The following is a 16364-nucleotide window of genomic DNA, read 5'->3' as shown; positions in this document are numbered from 1 at the left end:
TATACTACAAGGGCACTACATAACTTTATGAATGCAACATGGTTCTCATGAAATGAATCCTTTGTAACATTAGAATTATTTAAGTTCCAGAGAATTTTGAAAATCTTCTAGGGTTTAGAATTGTGAAGTCCAATTGAGTTAGGGTTGTATGATTTTGTAATGTTCCAGTTACGTTGTCTAGCTAGATAAATTGAACCTACATATAGTACAATATTGATTCCAAATATATTCTACAAAACAGTTGAACACTTAATGTTGATAGCTGGAATCAAGCAATAGAAGCCATGAGTATTTAAGCACTTATTGTTTATGGTTTGAATCATAGTAAATTTGGGACTATCCCTTGTCAGTTTAATTGCCTATCCCTCATTTTTTTCTGCATTATATTTGCAAGTATGTGAGAGGCTGACAAGCTCATTATTCATCTACAGCAAAGATGGAGAAACATCAAGTCCATCCTCAACACCTCCAGCTCAGAAGGTGGATTTTTACTTTTTATTGGCATAATAGAGCACACACTACTACAAAAATTGAATCAGACAACACCTCTCAGACGACGTATTATAGTTTTCTGTCATCTGATTGATTTTTTTTTTTGGACGTCGGTTTTGTAAAACCAGTCATCTGATATGGAATTATGAATTAGTTCAGAAGACATTTAAGGACAAAATTGTTGTATGACCCTAAAAAAGTTAAGTAGCAAGTTTCCCACCTTGTCTGTGGTGACAAACCCCATCTCAAACCTCAAAATTTTGCCCAACATGTATTAGTCATACGATGAGAACAATAAAACTGTGGTCTGATTAATACGTTTGACAGAAAGGAGGGAAATTTCCCACCACTATTTTTCTCCAGCTCCTCAAAGATGCAAGCCAAATTAATAGGCACTATGTCACCAAAGCCATCAGACGACAGATATAATCTGTCGTCTGATTCATAAAATTTCTGTTGTCTCCTGGCGTGATGTCTCTTAGTCCTTCAGACGACAGATATTACCCGTGGTCTATATTTCACTCAAACAACATAGGCCGCCAATAATCTGTTGTCTGATTATGGTGAGATAAGCCGAATTATGACTTTCTGTGGTTGAAAATGTAATGAAACGACAGTTATATGTTGTTATAACGAATTCCACACAACATCTTTTCATAAATCTCTATCGTATGTATTGAATTGAGACAACAGAAATCTGTTGTGTGAATATATGGAGATATGAACTATCTTGGTTATTTTCTGTTGTGTGAATTTATTTTGGACGACATATGTTTACCATGTTCTATTGTTTCTTTTTATTTAAAACGACATAAATAAGTCGTTTGAATATATAGAGACTTGAACTTTCTTGGGTCTTTCTGTTGTGTGATTCAATTAGAAACCACAGTTATATGTCGATGTATAAGACTGTTAACAATAGACATTTGCTTGAATTCTGTTGTTTGATGTTGGTTTAGACGTCAACTTTATTTGGTTCGTATGTCTTAGCAAGTGCAGTTGCACAACACCATATTAAGAAATCTAGTCTGAAAATTTTAATTGTAATGTAAGAGGAACACTTCAATCAAATTATCATTATAATTAATTTCATTTGAAAATGTACAAGTATCCAGATCTCATTACATCAATCAATCAACTATAACTGTACAAGTTAAATCCACATAATCTGAAAATACCAGATCATCTGGTGCTCTAAACTGCTCTACCGACCAGCCACACTTCATCATCTTTCTTAAGCTCTCGAGCTTCTACCCCAGCTCCCCTTTTCTCTTCTATCAGCAATACCATATGAAAGTACCACACCTACAGTTTCAAACAACCCAGAAAACATACAATTAGATAACTGCTAGAAGTGTTATGTACCTAGCAGCTGTATAATATTATCAAAGAACACAAGACTAGTAAGTAATGGGTTTACTTTGAACACAAGAAGTCCACAAAACAGAGATGCAGCAAAAACTCAAGAGAAAAGCAAAGACCCCTAACGATACTCCCAAAAGAGAAACAGGAGCTACTGCTGCTCTCCAATCCCTTACACAAACATATAAATGGATCCACAAACCCCAAAATAAAGATCAAAAGCATACCTTGTATATAGACTGACAGGTCCTATTCGATCTGCTTTCAGTTTTGCTTGGTGATCATGATTTTATATTTAGTGTCCAATCTGACATTCATATATAAATGTTGCAAGTAACTCATGATTATTGAGCTCTGGAAAAAGAAAAAAGAAAAAAAAAACAGAAACATATATATGGATCCATAAACCACAAAACAAAGATCAAAAGCATACCTTGAATATGGGTCAACATGTCCTTATCGATCTGCTTTCAGTTTTACCCCTATGAGTTCTCATATCCATCAACAACTATAATCCGTGTCCGGTCTGGCTTCATTAGTCAATGTCAACTTCAATTTACCATTTTCAAAGTTGTCTAAGCTCTGCACATGTACAATATTAGTTCAGAAATGGAACAAATTATTGTAGAAAGCTTAGTGACTCATTTAATGACAATGTATATTGATTAATGATGAGCTTAGTTACCTATTTTTCTTGCACATGATTCAACTGAGTTCATATTTCAAAAAATTGCCTATAAAATAAAAGATTATACACATACATAATGAAATGTACTGGAAATGGCTGGCAATGAAATGAAAAGAGTTTAACCCTTTGAGCTTGCCAATGACTAATTGTATTCCATGTTACCTTATATTTTCCAATCTTTTCTAATTCAATATGAGTATATCCACAAGTAAAGAAAATTTTTTTTGATCAAGAAGAAACTTCATTAATAATGAACTGGATACAATGAGTTTTGGCATCATCTCATACACAGAAATGGCCACTGGACTTCACACTGGAACTCCAACATGACTGACTAATGGAGCCAAACAAGCCCCGACTCAAAACTACAAACTTAACTTGCACTACAATTAAAAGGCAAAGACAATAGGCACAGGCACACAACTTTGTCAACACTAACTCGCCACCCAGAGTCCTCCTGACCTGCCTTTGATCGACCAAGTCTACACTAGTTGTGACTTCGAACCCAACCAAACAAAAATGCCGGACCGTCAGACCTGAGACTAAATTAAACCTAAGACCATGGCCACCTTAATGTCAACACCGTCAATCCACAAAAGCTCCAAATCGCCATCACCTCCGACTCGAGATCAACCAGGAACAATCCCACTAGAAGGCCAAGGATGTTTGTCTATGCCAGTATGCCACCGCCAGACAATTTCGCCACCGCTGCTGACCTAACTCCAGAATAGGAACGACCTCTAGACCACTGAATAGAAGATTGTCAATGCCAAAATTGTAGTGCACCCGACCCGACCCAACAACTAAAACGTAAAACAAAACCTAGAAAGTAATTTATTGCTGAAAAACAAACCAAAAGAAACTAAACCCAAATAAAAGTGTAAAAAACATAAAACAACTTGGGCCGGACCCAAACAGTGGGCCCAAACCCAAACATAATTCCGAGGGCAGAGGCTGTTCGTGTCACCATGCCGCCATCTTGCAGCATAGACCCCGTCGTCCCACCACCGGCAAGATACCCGTCGCACCGAGCAGGCGCCGACCATCCCTCCGTCCGTCCTTCAACCCCATCACGCTTGCAAGAATCATCTCCCCTCCCAACCTTCTCCACCCCTTGCCACACATCAGTTCCACACAAGATCGAAGCATGCCCAAACCAGATCGGAACAATCCGATCCGATAACAGCACTGCAGATCCCCACCTCGCCGCCACTGACTCGTCGCCACCAGCCAACCTCCCCTCCCCCCGTCTGCACTCCAATCTTGGGGAGATCGAAACCCACCAGCCACCGTCCCACCGTCTGCACGAGAACCTGACGGAGCCTCCCCGCGATCTGGACAACATCACCAACACCATGCAGCCTTCCCTTCGATTGGGATTATTCAAGGGACATCCACATCCGGACACTGGGACCACGATAACCAGTCCGACGACGACGCCAGGAGGGCGTGCCGCCGGACGAGAATTTGAATTCTTTGTCGACTGCAGAGGCGGCTCTCTCTAGGTTTCTTTGTGTGGGCTCTGATGATACGAGACAAGTAAAGAAAATTTGGGATCATTGACTTATCATTGACAAATACAATCCAGAGTAGAAACTTAATTTGATACTGGGAACATTGAAGAACTCAAGGTACCATCCTAAACAATTTACCGGTTGCAAACAAGCACCAAAAACTATATTAATCTAAAATTAAGTTTGTGGAAACTTCAACCACAATACGAAACAAGACTTGTTTATGAGGCATTCAATATGGTTGATTTAAAAATGATGGAAATATATCCTATACCTTGAGAAAGAATCAACATCCAACATTTACTATTCTACACACCAAAAATAAGACAAAAAAAATTCTCGCTCCTTACCAAGGCTTTGTATAGTGCTTTGCTTCAGCATTCACCCACTCTCCTATCGCAGCGAAAGCTTTGACAACATGGTACACATCCTCACACAATAGGCATAGTCAGATGCAAATTTACCTTTGTAATTGGGTAAGGACATTGTGCCCCTCTCTGCAGAGGAAGCCAATTCATAAACATACCAAGTTCATGGTATCTCTTTCTTATATCATCAATCCCAACTGTTTCTTTCACCTGTTTCTCATTCAACCAAAATACTCAATTATTATAAACAAAGCTTTCTTTATAGAAAAACAAAATCTAAGAGCACAGAGCAATGAACAAAACCAATTAAACTCAAGTTTAAACTTCGAATCCCATAGAAATCTAGAACAAAATTGAGCAATAGTATTGGGTAACATACCTTAGTAAAAACTCGAAGCAATAGGGGGAAAGTCTGCGAATCAAACAACCACCCAAAAAATCACCAAAAGTAAAACAAAAAAAAAATCGACCAAGACAGAAAAATTTCAAACAGCCAAGAGATAAAAACGAAGATGGCCAAAGAGGGAACCTTAAAACCCTAAAACCCAATCCCCAATTCGAACATAACCCAGCAAACACAAATCCCAGAAAAACAGTGCTAAGGGAAAAACAACCACATGTCATCCTCTATTCCTCTTGAAGTTCAAACATATAGGGCTCTTGTGGTTCAATTAACACCATGAACTGGACAGTGAATTCATCATTCAAGCTTACACACATTGAAAAGTTAATAACAACTCTACCTAACATATAAATTTGGTTGCAATCAAAGAACTCAAATACAAGATTAGAATTACAGTTAAAGAATCAAAATTTCTCATACCCGTATGAGATGCAGATGATACCAAACACCATTGATACCCACATGACTCCCTCTTATGTTCACAAGCTCTCATGTCTATCGGAACAAGCTCGAATTCAACCTCTTTCTCATAGGGAGCAGCCAAAATTCGTTTAATGAATACCTGACTCTCTGAATCAGGATCTGAAACACCAGCTTCTTCTGAAATTGCTTGTTGAGCTCAGAGACAGAAAACACCAATTTCTTATATTCGATAACCCCGTATCCCCAATTCGACCATAAACCATCGAAAACAAATCAAATTTCAAAGGAAATTTCAAATTAAAACCCTAAATCCACAATCCAACAAAAATCCTAAATCGCTTAATAGTGAATCGAATGGCTTACCAGCATAGTGAATGAATACAGACCCAGACCCAGACCCATGAAACGAGCATCATGATATGAGGTTTGGATGGATTGGTTGTATGGTTTGAAAAAAACTTTCAGATGCAAAATGAGATTTTCTGTGTTTGTCAAACAGAGATGGAGGATGGAGGGGGAGGTTCTTCAAGGTTTTTTAGTTTTCAGAGGAGATCGAGTTTGGATTTGGCAAGATATTTGGGTTCAAGGCGCTGGATTTTCAGTTCAGTGGTTTTGGTTTGAGAGAGTGCACTGTGAAGAAGAGAAAGTTTGCTCTGGGAGTTTGTCGAGAAGGATATTTCATCTAGTGTGGTTTTAATTCCACTTCATGTTGTGCCAAAAAAAAATCAGCTAGGACACAATCAAAATCAAATGAATCTCCATTAATTGCACAACAGAAAACTGTTGTCTGAAAACGAACCTTGTTCCCAGAACTGACCTACCATGGTATATCACTATATTCAGACAACAGTTTTTTTCCACTCTGTCGTTAAAAAAAATCAGACAACAGAAAACAAACATTCTGTCGTCTGATGAGTTTATTGGCATAGTGGGGAGACAAATCCCAAATTTAAATGGCTGCATTCAGAGCACAGTCTTAGAAAAATCTGTTGTGTGAGCCCTTCTTACTCTCTCGACAGCGTCTCCCAAACCCTCACTCAGAGAAGCTCTTCCCAAAACTCTTTCAGTTTCGCGCACAGTATCAAAACTCTCTCGACATAACCATATCGATCTTCTACACCGACACCAAATCCATAAGATCCAAACCCTAGACCTCTCTTCTCTCTCCTTCTATCTTCTACACCTAGACCCCAAATCCATCATACTGAAATCCTAGACATTTCTCCTCTAACAACCAAATTAATTTCTGCATCAGAGCCTCTCCGGCACCGAAGACTTCGCCATCCCAATCGCAGCTTGGGAGGCCCAGCGAGACTGCTCCTCCTTCAACTTCACCCGACGGTGGCTCAGCCTTGAGTGGATCTAAAACCTCTTGTCAAACTTTGATTGGTTTTCTAGATATGGAACACCGGCTCATCGATTCGTATGGCAACAAGTGGTACTCCTCTCGGTAAAGCCATCGTCCCAATCCTCAATCTCTGAGATTAGGTTTCAATTTTGAGTTCCTATTTTCCATTTAGCAGTTTGTTGATTCAATTTCTTTGAATTCATTCTCTGATTTGTTGATTTTTTCTTTTGTAGATTCGGTACTGTGCACCAATTGAAAAGCTTGACCATGGTGGATTCTGATTCTTCTCTGATGCAAATGGAGGTAATTTCATGAAAACCCCCTTTGATTTTTAGGATTTCTCTATAAAACTTGGGTCTTTTCTTCTTTGGGACCTAATTGAACCCATTGATTTGAATTTCTTGATTTTTGTCCATGCAGATTTTGCTCGGGAAAATTGTTCTAGCCCAGAAGTTATTAGCACTACAAAATTCAGGGGTGCAGTTGCAAACGACGCTCTTGATGGTATCATCTTGCTTTTTTTCCTTCTTCTCCGTGTTTCTTATATGCATGGTTAATCAGACTTGGCTAATTTAATGGTTCTCATGAATTTGAAATATTGAGTCTTTAGGTTTTGGTTCAAACTTGGGTTGTTTGTCCAATTAACACAGTATAACCCTTAAAAAGCATGATATGGCTTTGGCTATGAAAGATGTGTGAGTAAAATGGTTGTGTTGAAATTTGAGTTCTGGGAATCAGGATTTTAGTCTTCCTTTACTGTCAGAAGTGTTCTAAAATTGGTCTACAATTCTTTCTTGGAACTTGGTCTTTTGGAGCTGAAATATTCTGTCTTCTATGCCTTGATAATATATTGTTGCTGTCACCACTTTTTGCACCTGCGCTCTGTCCAAACCTTGATATAGGAATTCTTGATTCATTGATGGTATGTTGCATGTTGACATGTTTTTTTTTTTATGATTCCTCCTGGCCATGGCTAAGCACACTCTGATTATATCATTTCTCCATATGTTTCTAGTGTGGCAATGATGCTTCAATTAGTGATGTGCAAATGCTAGGGGAAGTGAGTAGGTTGTAGTCTCTGAGACTCACATTTAGTTGCAGTTTTTTATAGTAGGGCTTCATTTCCCACTTCTCTTCTTCTAGATGATTCATTTATTGTTTAGTTATATTCCTTTACTAATCAGGGTTGTATGTGCTTGCAGGCTTCTTAAACATGGAGGGGTCTATATTTTGGTAAATAAACTTCCTAGATTTATATTTTGCATTTTTCTTTCTTATATTGTTAATTGAAAGTACATAATTTGTTCTTAAAAATTTCCTACAACAGATAACTTATGGTGATCCTAAAGTTAGAATACCTCATTTGAGCCGGCCAATGTATGACTGGAGTATTGTTCTGTGTATCCAACGTAAGTGGAATTGTATGTCCTGTCATTTCAATTCCTCTTTTTCTAGCTGCTCAAATATGTTTAGTTTTATTTGTTCAAATTTCTATAAGTGGTTTTGTTTCCATATTGTGATTCAATTATATTTACTAATTTATGGTGAACTTAGTTATTGCATCTCAAGTTGTTTTCTTCTTTTGGTAGCAACTGTTTATATTTTGTTTGTTTCTATTGGATGAAGTAAAGATTGTTGAAGTTCAGTCAAGTCACTATTCAATGTATAGTGCGTTAGGAGGCATTCTTTGACTTTTCAAATATTTAAAGAACGAACCATGAAACATGTCAACTTTCTTTCTGATTCCATTCCTACTTTAAGGTGATATTCAATTTACTCTGTGCTTTGGGTTGAGGGTTAATACATTCAAATGCATACTGAAGCATAAAACAATTACATCCCTGCTAGAAGTATGTTGTCAGTAGCGCTGTGACTGATAACATTTTGAAACTTGGTCATATTATCTACAAAGTTCTATAGTATCATCCCCATGGTTGATTTTTGGTTTTTGCAGTAATGAGGGAAAATGTTGCTAGTATATGGTTTCTGCTATTTTTATATTTTAGATATGAAAAACCCTTCAATCGTGATGTGATTACTACACTTCATCTGTTAATAGTGGGAAAGCTGGCATTATGAGTCCCCAACATTGGTATATGTGTAATCTGAAAAACACATGAACTTTGCTTTTATTAAGTCTCACTTACTCTTAGCCTCTTAGGGATTGGTAGAACATGGAGCACTTACAGAAGCTTTAGATATAGTCTAGTTTGCACACAATAGAAATGTACATATCCTATATCCAAAGACTTTTGGTGTAAGGATGACCGTCATTCTAATCAATTAAAATATTTCCTGGGCATGCTATTCCAGATGGTGAGAATGCATTTGATTGACCAAAAATATGACGCATTCCTTTCCTAAATGATGATAACATGTATAAATTCAGTATTTCATTTCTTTTTTTCTAATCTCAGGTGCAGGATCCTAGCATTGACTGGTGAGAAAGGGGTATAATGGAATTGCAGATGTAACTAATAGTGTTGTGCCCATATTGGTCTAGCTTCTGTTCTGGCATGTGTATCCCTCAATGAACTATTGATCCATATGCAGCTTGTTGGGGACATCATTGAGTAGAAAAATATGTGCAAAAATGATATCTCCTACTCCCAAGTATAAGAGGTCAAGTTTTAGTAAAGGGGAAAAGTAAGAGTATCGTACCCAAAGGATTGTGTAACTCTACCCTAACTAGATTACCGCGAAAATAAAACCTAGAAAACACATGTGAGTCTATCTTTTTACAAATTAATAGTCTCGGCCCTTTGGAAGCCAAAACTATCAATAATGATATTTACAATGGTAAAGTGGTGTATCGGCTTTGTTGATTTTAATTTCTATAAAGTAAAATAAGTTGCACAAAAATAAACTAAGCTATAAAAATAAAATAAAATAGAGACTTTGACTAATGAGATAAATAGGAGTATAGGTTTTTGCACCTAGCCTCCCTCATGCATATAATGTAAATCTATTTTCTAATAACAACATGCTTTGATAAATTCACCCTTGGTTTTCACTAGAGAAACCGAGATACCAACTAATCATGCAACCTAACCATGTCGCTAGAGCAAAGCTAGATCACACAACCTTAGTCTCATTTACATTCGCTAAAACATAAAAGGGCTTTGATGTCGTAAAGCCTAAGGCCTCTCGACTCTTAAACTCACGGCACCAAGCATTAATTTTAAGGTAAGAAACCCAAGCAATCTAGTTCTTCCCGTAAGAATAAGCTAGACCACCACCCTATTAGCTACACATGCTTCTCGGTTACAAAAGATTGTCAAGCTTAAGTTTCCGATTTCATTAATTCCTACAATATGCTTCTAGGTGACAAATCCAAAAACATATGTAAGAAAGCATTAAAGTAAAGTAGCTAAAGGATTCAAAACATGTATATTCATCAAAAACATGGCATCACATTGTTTTATACATGAGTTTGGCTAGGGCTTACCCAAATTTATTCTACTCACAACCCATAACTACATAAACTAAAGCCATAAACTTGTAAAGCATCAAGTAAAGAGAGAGAAGAGCAGAGAAAGGAAGGAATACCCACGGGTTTGATTCCAAACCGTACCTCTAAGAACACTTTCTATCCTCCAAGATGAAAAACAAAGTGAGAAATGCTTCCTAGTATGGTATCTTTGGTTTCTAATAAGAGAAAGGAACCAAAAACACCATACAATTCCACAAAATCTCTTAAAACTAGGATGAACTAGGCTTGAATATATGAAACTAGAATTGTGATTGATCAAAAGTGTATAGATACTTCGGTTTTGGTAAGGAAAAACCAAGAACCCAAGAAGCTATACACCTATCTCTACACAAAGCTAGGAAACTATGAACTAAAACTCAAAACTAGAGAGAAACTATGCTAGAACTAGAGAAAAGAAAGATTTTGGTGTTGCAAAATGAGAGACTAGAAGGGTGAACAGTTTTGGGGAGAGAGAATGGGCTATTTAAAGGCCAAGGCAATTCAAATCAAGGGTGGAGATCAAAAGGAATGAAGGGCTAGATGTGATTGACAAATGTGTAAGCACAAAATGTGGATCAAGTTTTTAACTCTACATAGAAATGACCTAGAAAACCCATAGATATTTTGGTGGAGGAGAAAAAGTAAGGGTAGAAGGGTCATAGTGTAGGGGAACAAGGTAATAAATAGGAGACAAAGGTGTAAGGTGTAAGAATTGGATCACTTGTCATCTTTCAACTTTTGAATTTCAAAATAACCTAGACCTAAAGTCTTCCCACCTAAAGTCTCTAACCCTAATCAGCTCTTTCCTATCCTCCACCCATGTTCTTGGCCGGCCAACTAGGCTGGAAAAGTCCGGAATCCGGCGTTGACGACCGTTGACCTATTTCTTTGTCCGTTTGTGCATTTTCTTCTCTTTTCTTCCTTCAATTGAATCTCCACCGAAGGTTCTGAATTGGCCTTTGACTTCCTCATACCAAATTTTCCTCCATGAGTGTAGATCATTCAGATAAAATTTCAGAGTTTAGTTCGCCATGGTTTGGCCGGAAATGCTTCCGGAATACGTACAGGTCCGGTTTTGCAGTTTTCATCTTTTAGTCAGATATTTGTGCCTATCTTTTGAAGTCCTTACACTCCAAACTAGCTCTTTCACTCTTCATAATAAATGATCATTAGGATGTCTAGAATGGATCTGGAAAGTTTCAACTCATTTGAAGTTCATTTGGTCGGCCTGCCGCTGCTCCTTCCTTGCTTAGCTCGGTTTCTCCTAGCCGGAGTAGGAAAATGTGCTAAAGTTGACTTTTTAGTGCATTTCCAAGCTTCTCCATCATTTTCTAGCATGATAAGGAAAACATAATAAATATATATAAATAAACACAAAGATTAAGCAAAAGTGAAAGATTAGGGGAATAATTAGTAGGTAATTATGGACCTAACACAGCTGGCTCTACAGAAAGAGAGCAAAAAGCTCCTACAGAAGCTTCCAAAGCTAGACTCCAATGAGGCCATGAGAGCAGCAAAGCTAGACAGTAAAGTCTGGATGTATATTGCTAGGAGAATAGTATTAGATGTACTCCTTTTGTGGATGAAAGATTACCTTTGCACAATCTATTTTGGTGCATGATGTGAATTATAACAATTTCTTCTATATATTGATTAGTTACTGTTAATTTGATCATTTGATTTCAGTTCCAGTATATATAATGCAGTGAATCATTCTATTAGAACAACAATAACCACAAAAAGACTGTCATATGTACACAATATTCACAATGATCACAAAATAAAAACTGTCGTATGAATTTAATACAGAAAACAGATATTTTTGAAAAACAGTTGTGTGAATAAAAGTCACACAACAGGTATAAAGAAAAAACGACTTCTCAATTGCAATCAGACAACAGGTTTTCAAGTTCCCGGTTGTCTGAATAAAGTTCACACAACAGCTAATGTTGTCGACAGCTTGTCGGCATGCTGTCGACATGGATGTCGAGTGGATCAGACGACAGTTCTCTAAATGCACCTTCATCAGACGTCACTGAGATAAACCACAATCACTGTCCATATCAGACGACAGTTTTTAGCTGTTGTCTGATTCAATTTATGTAGTAGTGACAAGTCAATGATCGATGTTGGCTGTGTTGAGTTAATAAAATAGGATTCTCTATTTTCAAATTGTATAAGCATTTAGTTAGATTACATCAGTCTCAATTAGTGAATCTCATGTATTGATTGTTATAGGGCACTGACAAGTCCTAAAAAGGATTGAGCAGAGGTGAATGCTTTGGTATTCAAAGTCCGATTAGCACCTTGGAGAGGTTAGGAGTATGAAGCGCGCTAGACATATTAGAGACCAGCTCAAGGGACTCATGGAGATGGTCGAGCCTGAGCAGGTCTCAAACCTTGGTTTTGAAGTTATAAAACCATTTACATTTGGTAATTAATTTACTATTACTGTCCCTGCATCCAAGTAATGACTTTGAAATTTCAGTTTGATTATTTATTTTGATGTATAGCTAGATAGCTTGATTCTATCTTCTTTCAGCTATATTTGATTATGATTCAGCTTTGTAACAAAATTTTAGTGAGGAGGGAAATTAGAATTAGAGGTTTATAGAAGAATCTACTAATGGATTGATGTCTAGAGTTCAAGTTTAGATTATTTTGATTATAGTTGTGCATCATACACAAGCCACATACTTGACCTTGCTGTACTTATGTAATAAATTAGGTGGTTTTTGAACAGTTTTTCGGGCTTAATTCATCTGTGACAAGCTCTAATCAGGCAGAAACATCTGATTCTACAAAGGAAATTGAAGCACTTTTGGAACAAATACTACTAAATCATTCAGGTTTTCCATGTTTTGAAATTCCATGGAATTAATTCTACCTTATATAGAGGGCTTCTACTCCATTGGGTTATTGGCGTTTAGTAGTTTTTGGGAGAGTATAATCCTGAGTTTTGGGGTTTGTTTATGTATTGCTGGATATGTGAACCTTAGAGTTGTTTAACAAATATACTGCCACTTTTACTCCCCCTCTCTCTTGCTCTGCTAGGGTTAGGGTTTTGAGTTTTTTCGAGTAATGCGGCGTCCCAATTTCATGGCTGCTGCTATCGCATCCATGACTGCCAGACTAGCAACCAAATTGTCGCTCAAGGAAGGAGAAGAACCGGTGGACTTGGGTAATCTTAGGGTTCTGGGGAAGGAGTTTTTGGCCCATAATTTCTATGCTGAATACTTGCAGAGAGGTGGTAATGGACTCATTTCGGAGTGCTGTGAGATTGATGTGGAGGTTGTCTGGGACCGTGGAAGTCCAACCATGGGGTGAACGTTTTCTTTTCACGTTCACTCATGAGAGAGATGTCGCTGGTGTGAAAAAGATGGGCCATGAGGTTTTCAGTGAGCTATAATCCTCTTGAATGATTATGATGGCTTCTCATAAATCTCTACCATGAAGCTAGACTCTGTTTGGATCTAGGTTATGCTGCAGGGTATTCTTCCAGGCATCTTGACAAAACCTACTGTCCAGTTGGTTGGTGGGACAATCGGAGAGGTCTTGGAGGTGGACCGTACGGCGCTACGCAAAAGCTCGAGTCAGGCTGGTTCTTTCCATCAATGATCCGGTGTGTCTTGATTGTAAGGTTAGGGTTTCTCCTGTTGACATCCTAACCCTTTGATTCAGGTATGAAAGGCTCCTAGGGCCCTGCCGCTCCTGTGCTATGCTGAATCATGGCGACTAGAGATGCCCTAGGGAGGAAGAATCAGAGACTGATACAGTAGTGGAGGTGGGGTCACAGCCGATGGCGGGGCTGATCATCCAGCCCTGGTCTTTAGGGCAAATATCCAGCCTTCGATTTCTTCCTCACTGCTTTCTGCTTTCATGGTTCCTAACTTGTTGAAGAAGAAATCAGTGCATATCCAATCGCTTCTGGAGCTGGTGACATCTTTCTGGACTGAAGGAACCTCTGCTCAGGCACCTATGGTATGGTAGGGGTGCATCATCCTAAGGAAGAGGATGATCATGAGGATGCTAAGCATGCCAAACATAATTTGGCTCTTGTTTCAGCCAACTTGCAACTAGAGAACCTTGGCCTTGAGTTTGCTTCAGAAGGTCTGGTTGATGTGAAGGCGACTCAAGCTCCCAAGGTTTACAAGAAGAAGGACAGGCCTCGTGGTCGGACAAACAAAGCAAAAGGTTCACCGGCGGTGTCCACCTGTGGCGGCTCTGAGTCCATGGTGTCGGGGTCCCTGGATGGAGGGTCTGATGGTGTGCATATGGTGCATGATGGGCTGGCATCTTTGAAGACCGTCTCCCAGTCCAGGTAGGAGATGGACCCCTACGTCATCTAGGGTGTGATGTGTCTTCCTTGATTATGGCGACGTACACCAGGAGGGTCTTAGGCGTCAAAGTGATCAAGGAAATGTCTCATGTTAGGAGACGTAGGGTTTCGTATTTTAGTTTGTATTTTATTTTATTGCATTTGGCTAGTAGTTTTCTCTTTTGAACTTCAGTTTTTTTGGATTTCCCTTAGGTTATTAGTACTCTAATGAGCTTGCATTGTAATAAGAGGGGCATATGTACCCTTCATGCTTGACCGAGTGAGCTCATCATGATTTCTATCAATGGATTAGTCTTCCGTTGCCCTCAAAAAAAAAAAAAAGTAATGACATTTTGATTATTCTCTTGTCTTATTTTTATTTAATATTTGAATTTTTTTTTTTTGCCTGGGTATTGAATCTGTCATGGAAAAAAAAAAAAAAAACAATAGGCACAAATGCTGAAAGTGTCCCCAATTGTATTTGTACAAATATATTGTATTTATAATCTATTGTAGTTTGAGAAATTATGTGGCCCACTGTTATTTAGGGACAGATAACTTATTTGTTCCGTTTAGCAATAGGCACACATTCATCATCTGTCCCCTTTGACCAATGGGGACATATATCTGTCTCTATAAGTGGTAAAAGGGACAGATGTTGTCTATCCCCTTAGGCCTCTTTTGCAGTAGTGCTCAAGCTATTATTTTTCGGTGTGCCATCTTAATAGTTGGATTGGACTAAGTGTTTTTTTTTTATTGAAAAATTAATTAATGACTAAACGTATGAACAAAATTCAACTCTTGGTTTCAAAGGGAGGACATATTTAATTAGGAAATACTTTTCTCTCTGACTCTCGTGTGAGAGGTTTCTCGCTCGCGGCTAATCAACCCTAGCGGCGGCGTTATACCTAGGATCGGCTAGGTTGGGCTTGTCTTCTTCTTTGATTATCCTTTTAGTGGCAGTGCTCGTTTGCCCTATGTATCTTTTTCCTTTGCTTCTGGTTTTCTTGGGGTGAAGACTGATTTTGGTAGTGGATCTTCTGGCTGCGTTGATGGAGGCTCTACTATTATTTTGCCAATATGTAGTGGTGGCGGTGGTAGGCTCGATGCTGATGGTGGCGGGTTGATATTTGGATCGGCTATCGAGGGGGGTGCTGGTGGTTTCGACATAGAGGGCTGGGACTTGGATCAGTTTGTCTTGCAACAAGTTTTGGAGGGTGGCGGTGCTGCTATGGTCGGGTCCTGCTGTTGCGGTAATGTTACTGGTTGTCCTTATGGGAATTTGGTTGGCATTGGTGACAGATGCAAGGTCGGTGGCGGTGACTTTGCAGGGGTTGAGGACATGATGCTTGCTAGGGTTCTCATGGGTTGGGGAGACTGGGCCCCAGTTTGGGCTTTGGGTCGTTTCTGTGTGTGGTTTTAGCTTTTTTGGTCTCTAGTATTTTATTTTTTGTTTTAGTTTTAGGACTGCATTCTTTTTTACAGAAGGATGTTAGGTTTAATTCCCAAGTTCTTTTAGGACCTCAAAGGTTTCTCTCTCACATCAAGAAACCCTAAAGCCGCCTCCCGTTGCAATTTTGTTCTTGTCCGGCGGCGCCCGGACGTAGAGGCTAGCCTCCCGCCTCACCGCCGTCATGAGGTCTGCTGCCGGTCGGGAGATCCAAAGCCCATAGGACTCGGTTGAAGGATTTGCTTGGGTTTTGTCAGAAGGTCGGCTGGGAGAGCAGCGAAGGCGGTGTTCGTGCATCATGGTCCGGTGGCGATCCCTAATGCTGGGTTCTTGGATAGGCAGCGCCATGCATTGGGCGATGGCGGTGGAGTTTCGAGGCCTGGATCCGGATTGTTTTCTATGTTGATGTATGTCGCGGCGGCGTGACTCGAAACGGCTTGGATCGCTGGGATGAAGGTAGGGCAGGGCGGGGCGGATCGAGGCAACGCTGGCCGGGTGATGTGGGTCAACTGGAACTTGGCTGCAT

Source organism: Rosa chinensis, chromosome 2 (genome assembly GCF_002994745.2).
Source record: "Rosa chinensis cultivar Old Blush chromosome 2, RchiOBHm-V2, whole genome shotgun sequence".
Lineage (NCBI taxonomy): Eukaryota > Viridiplantae > Streptophyta > Magnoliopsida > Rosales > Rosaceae > Rosa > Rosa chinensis.
This window is presented reverse-complemented; position numbering follows the sequence as displayed.